This window comes from Bison bison, unplaced genomic scaffold (genome assembly GCF_000754665.1).
Source record: "Bison bison bison isolate TAMUID 2011002044 unplaced genomic scaffold, Bison_UMD1.0 scf7180017864537, whole genome shotgun sequence".
In the NCBI taxonomy this organism is placed as follows: domain Eukaryota; kingdom Metazoa; phylum Chordata; class Mammalia; order Artiodactyla; family Bovidae; genus Bison; species Bison bison.
The window spans coordinates 54,126-59,130 of record NW_011495085.1 but is presented as its reverse complement, the minus strand read 5'-3'; the positions used below and the strand labels follow the sequence as shown (position 1 = coordinate 59,130).

Below are 5,005 nucleotides of genomic sequence, written 5' to 3'. Positions count from 1 at the left end.
TCTTTCAGGCTCCTCCGTCCATGGGATTTTCCAGGCAAGAGTACTGGAGCGGGGTGCCATTGCCTTTTCTCCACATGTAAGTGATACCATATGATATTTGTCTTTCTCTTTCTGACTTCCTAAGTATTCTTTTTAATGCTAGTGTAAAGTGTTCACTTAACTTCATTTTAAGAACATTTGTTGTTATTGTATAGAAATGTGATTGATTTTTTAAAATATTTATCTTGTATTCTGCAAGCTTTTTATTAATTCTAGTACTTGTGGTTTCTTCAGGACTTTCTATATATAAAATATGTTATCTCCAATCTACTTTGACTTTTTCCTTTCCATTCTGAAGGCTTTTTTTTTTTTTTTAAACAACAAAAACAACAATTCCTTTTTCTTTCCTGATTGCTCTGGTTATAGAACTGCCAATATAATATTGAGCCAATGTGAGGAGTAGACTTCTGTGTGTTGTTCCCAATCTTAGAGGGAAAGCTTTCAATTTTTCATAATTAAGTATGATGTTAGCTGTGGGTCTTTTACATGTACCCTTTGATTGAGAAAGTTCTCTTCTGTTCTTAGTTATTAAGTGTTTTTTTAACCCCTATTATGAAAAGTCTCTTTGATGCTCAGTGTCTTTATCTGTAAGATAAGGGTGTTTATAACTATCCTAGGGTTTTGGAAATAACCAAAGAGCACATTTTTTCTGTACTCAACTAATATGTGGTATATTTATACTTAGGTGGTAGTTTATTTAAAGAAAGCACTGGGACTTGTGGCCAAATCCTCCAAGAATAAAAAAGTATTTAAAATATGGAACCACCAAGTATGTTATGGGAAGAAGAGCAAGAGCCAGAACCACAGAAAAGTGAGGGAGAAACCAAACAAGTAGATAATGAAGATGCTGAACTGATCTTTGTTGGAGTGGAACATGTAAATGAAGATGCTGATGTGATCTTTGTTTGGATGACCTAAAATTCAAAACCAGTTGTTGGCCAACATACTGAACAGAGTTACCCCAGGTTCTTGTTCAAGGAGAAAAAGGTATGGTCATTTCAGGAAAGATAATGCTCAGAAATTACAACCTGTTAGTCATGTGACTCCTACATCAGAGGCAAAGATTGTCTTGCCAGTTTTGTCTTTGAATCAATATCAACAGATAGTCCCATTATTATTGAGCCTTTGTCCAAAACGTATTATAAAAATATTTCACCACAATTAGTGCCTAATAGCTTTTCAGAGTTATGTTCTCCTTTGATTACCTTCACAAGTTCATTGCAGCATCCAGTAGAAACAGCAGTTTCTGCAGGAGATATGGATAAAAGTCCTCATGTATCAAAGTGATTTTCCACTTCTGAAACAAATAGCACAAATCCCAAAAGGCCTAAACTCAGTGATGGAATTATAGGAGAACATTCTTTAGCTATGTCCCCTTCAGGTATTTTTCATACAGTGACTACTCAGCAAAGCACACCAGACACTGTTCATACCTCATTAAGCCATGTTCAGAATGGAGAACCTTGTTCAACAGCTTTTCCAAAGGACAATGTTCATTGCAAGTCTATAAGTCCTTTAGGGGAAAATGGACTGACAAAAACTGACTTTCCAAGTTTAGCAAGTCAAAACAAGATTGTTGATCCCACAGAAGGCAATCTGATTGTGTTACTCTGTGACTTCTACTATGGACAGCATATAGGAGATGGGCAGCCAGAACCAAAAACTCACACAGCCTTTAAATGCCTCAGCTGCTTGAGAGTTCTAAAAAAATGTCAAGTTTATGAATTACATAAAGCACCATTTGGAACTTGAGAGGCAGAGAGGTGACATTTGGAAATACCACACCACCTGCAAGCACTGCCACCACCAGTTTCCTACTCCTTCCAGCTGCAGTGTCACATTGAAAGTGTCCACACTTCCCAGGAGCCCTCTGCATTCTGTAAAATCTGTGAATTGTCCTTTGAGACAGATCATGTTCTCTTACTGAACATGAAAGACAATCATAAGCCTGGTGAAATGCCCTATGTATGCCAGGTTTGCAGTTACAGATCATCATTCTTTGTAGATGTGGATGCACATTTCAGAGCATACCATGGTAACGCTAAGAATTTACTTTGCCCCTTTTGTCTCAAAATTATTAAAATTGCAACACCATACATACGTCATTATAGAGGGCACTGGGAAAATAATTCTCACCAGTGTCCCAAATGTCAGCTACAGTTTTTAACTTTTAAAGAGAAAAGGGAGCACAAGACCCAGTGTCATCAAGTGTTAACAAACTTAAGCATCTAGAAGGATTACCTCCTGAAACAAGAGTTGTTATTCAGGTATCACTGGAACCCCTTCAACCAGGATTGGTGGAAGTGGCATCCATTACTGTGAACGCATTTGATTCTGAATCATCACCCCCCAAAACTAAAAGTAGAAGATCAAAAAATCCCTGTTAACTCTACTTTCAGTAAGTCTGAAGCAAGTATTTCAGTCAAAGTTAAAAACCCCATTAAAAACAAAAACAAAAACAAAAAAATCAAATTATAGCATTATTCAATAATATCAAATATTGGGAAATCAATGTGTAATTTATATGTTTTTGTTTTAAATACATGAAGTAGAGTTTTATTTGAATATTGAGATGTTATTTAAAAATATATTACCTGTTTTTCATGTAAGTGTCTTAACATGTAAAAAGTATGTGTGTGTGTGTGACAGAGAGAGAGAGAACGAGAGAGGTGCAGAAAGGAAAAGTAACAACCTATTTTGGTATTTCATGTTATTTGTAAATTCAAAAGCTCTACTATACATATAATCTGTAGAGTGTTTTAGCAATGAAATTTTCAACTGTTTTCATGCCTTGAAGATCTTAGTATTAACTATATAGCCAGATTGGAATGGCTTTGTTATGGTATGGTCCCATGTGCTGTTGAACTCTGTGAAGTGCCTCTGTTGTGCTGATCTAAGATAACCTGGCTCCAAAAGCCTGGTGTGGAGAAGTTGATGGAGAAGCTATGATGTGAGTTTGGACCAGACACAGGATTTAATCAGTGGAGAGCTGTGGCTTCTTGTCCCAGTTGAGGAAGAGGCATGCATGCACTCCAGGCATGGAGCCAATGCAGAAAGAACACTGTCTCAGAGTGTCTTTACCTAGCCCAGGGGCGTCTCAAGGAAGCCAACTGTTAAAATGCCTGTTTGGTGAGAGGCACCTGCAAGCATTAAGCAGGCCCTGTGTATCATTGACTGCATTGGAGAAGCAGAGATAGTTAATAGAACGAGGCCTGGTGCCTATGGACCTCCTGTTGAGTGATCAAAAGGGAAATTTGATTAATTCCATCTCTTTTCCCATTTGCCTGGCCTTCAGTCACAGTGAAGTGGCCATATCTATCTCAGTCACAGTAGTAAAGAAAGTTAAGATTCCCAAGGAAAAAAGTCTTGATTTGATTTGTACTGGACCCATAGTTTTAACTGAAAAAGGATCACACACACGGAATCTGTTCAGTTTATGAATTGGGCTAAATTTAGTTCTCTTTGCCTTAAGCTACAATAGAGTTGTCCGAGAATAGTAAATGTAGTGGATATAAAGGTTCCAGGGTGATTAAACCCTCTATAGAACTTTTCCTTACCTTTTCCAGTTACATGTATCTTACCCTAGTTGAACATGTGAAGATTTCAGTTTTGTATCTTATCTTGCCTTGGACATAAATGCATTACAATTAACAGCTAATTCTTTGTGTGTGTAATTTCCCATTTTATGAAACTAATACTGAGTTTCAGTCTTACTTGACACAGTCTGATGTGCAGGAATTGTCTCCTTTATTTCAGTAATTATCAGGTCATAGCGTTATTACCCTTCCTCTACTCTATCCAACTATCTAGTCTGTTATACTTGTGGAAACCTTTTCTCTTGCGGTCTCCAAGGGCTCTTTCACAGACCTGTGGGGTGCCCTCTAAGTATTGGTTCCTGAACATCAGCACACTTGGCTTCCTCTGTGGGTTCCTGGAGTTGAGTCTCCTCCTGAAGTTGAATGGCATACCTCCACCACTTCTGGCACAGATACCTAGCAATCTCTGTGCACCATTCAAGGAACCTGGGATCTTGGCTCTATACCTATGCCAGGAGAAATCTCTCGATTTCCTCTTCCTTTCTCCTCCTTTTTGTCTCTCCCCACTCTTTCCCACCCCCTGCACAATTTATTTAAATCCTCTAAGCTTTCACCAAATGCTGGAAAGTGATAATCACCAAGGGGTTAGCATCCGTCTCAGAACTGAAGAGGAAGAACTACAGATGACTAAGCTGTATGTAGTGAGTCTATTTTCTCAATTTTAGGTAATTTCCTGAGTGTAAATGCAAATACAAGTAAATTATATTTATTTAGGCAATTCTTGATTGATTGATTTCCACTTTGAATATTTTACTAGGCCTTTCCAGTTAGTTTGCTTGGGCCAAAGTACTTTGCTAAGTGTCAGCTTAAACCACTTTTAGGTGTATAAAGAGTGTGTGTGTGTGTGTTCTGGTCTCAGGTGAAAACTCTATGTATAAATAAATGTGCAGACCATTGCCTTCTTATCTCCTTTATTCTATTTCTATAGTAATAGTATGAAATGTTTTATTTATATGTTTTTATTGTTGCTTAGTATTATCAACACTGTTACTGTTCTTTGCTCTGAAATATGCTCTTAAGGAGTACAAGTTGTATTTATTGCCAAATAAAAATAAGTGTGAATAATTTGAATCACCTTTCCAGTGATATGGTCCCTGATTACTTCCTCTCTTCCATTCTCTATCATTCTACTCTACTATTTTCCCCACTGGTGCCCTGTTTTTGACAACACTGGCCTTGCTTTTCCTCAAGCAAATTCCATTTCTTCCCGATCCAAAAACTTTGCAACTGCTGTTTTTCTGGAAATGCTCTTCCTGTAGGCCTGCATGGCTTGCTACCTCCCTTGTTTGAGCTTCACCAATGCTGTTCAAATCACACAATGAAACCCTCAACCCCCTTCCTTTCCTCCTCCTCCTTAAAGACACTTTAAG

General features: G+C 37.8%; 1 pseudogene; it reads left to right on the top strand.

Moving 5' to 3' along the window:
- The first annotated feature begins 795 nt into the window (after nucleotides 1-795).
- LOC104982680 lies at nucleotides 796-2,426 on the top strand (annotated as a pseudogene).
- Nucleotides 2,427-5,005: the final 2,579 nt, after the last annotated feature.